This window comes from Octodon degus, unplaced genomic scaffold, assembly GCF_000260255.1.
Source record: "Octodon degus isolate 3935 unplaced genomic scaffold, OctDeg1.0 scaffold00122, whole genome shotgun sequence".
Taxonomy (NCBI): Eukaryota; Metazoa; Chordata; class Mammalia; order Rodentia; family Octodontidae; genus Octodon; species Octodon degus.
Window position 1 is genome coordinate 1,964,267 of NW_004524698.1, and position 1,061 is coordinate 1,965,327.

Here is a 1,061-nt window from a genome sequence, read left to right on the forward strand (position 1 = left end):
CACGGCGAGGTACAGCAAACGCTTGTAAACGTGCTAGTTTGGAAAACATTGTGTCCTTCAAGCAAAATGAACAAACAAATCACAGGCCAACTCTTCCTTCTTCCACTGTCCAGATGAGTATAGATTTTTCACTGGAGATCCAGGGACAATCTTCGAGGGTCCAATAACTCGCCCAGAACCTCCGGAGATTCAAGGTGGCGACTTGCGGAGCGGCTTGCCAATCTTGTAGAGGACATAGATGAAGAGCTTTGCACTGAAATCAGGTGTGTGAACTTGGTGAACAGAAAGTCAACCTCATGTGGAATGATAATGGTGATTTTATTGCTGCTCATGGCTATTGTGGTCCTTGCAATCTGGCCATCCAGCGTTAAACTGCTGCGACACCTACCAGTGCCGAATAAAAGCCCAGCATCTTTTTGGTACACAAAAGCTGCTCCCAATAAACTCTACCCAAGCTGGGGGGTGGGGGAAGGGGAGGGATATTTGTAAGTTAGAAGAGTTAATATTGCTGAGATGTGAATATAGCCCTTGCCAAAATCCCAATAGCATCTTCTTTAGAAATAGAAAAATTTGTCCTAAAATTTATATAGATTCTCAAAAGACATCAACAAGACAACAATCTTGAATAAGAAAAATTTGGAGATCTTACATTTTGCAGTTGCGAAATGTATTGTGAAGCTGCAGTGATTGAGTCAGTGCGGTACTAGGAAGACAGGCCTGTAGACTGATGAAATAAAATTTAAAGTCCAGAAATCAATGTATGCACACTTGCTCAAATAAGTTTCTTCAAGTGAACCAAAGCCATTCAGTATGGAAGTAACAATCAGCAACAAATATAGCTCTAAAAACAAGATATTTGCCCGGCGAGTGAGAGAGACGACCCGGCCGCGGGATCCCGAACAGACCCAGAGCGCAGACCTGGTGAGTGAGTGAGAGGACCCAGGCCGCGGGATCCCGAACAGACCCAGAGCGCAGGCCCAGCGAGTGAGACGACCCAGGCTGCGGGATCCTGAACAGACCCAGAGCACAGGCCCGGCGAGTGAGTGAGACGACCCAGGGCC

The 1,061-nt window shown here is 46.5% G+C and overlaps 1 protein-coding gene across 1 annotated transcript in view; it reads left to right on the plus strand.

Moving 5' to 3' along the window:
* The window catches only part of Dgkh (diacylglycerol kinase eta), a 221,300-nt gene that overhangs the window by 32,947 nt on the left and 187,292 nt on the right, over positions 1 to 1,061 (plus strand). The window lies entirely within an intron of this gene.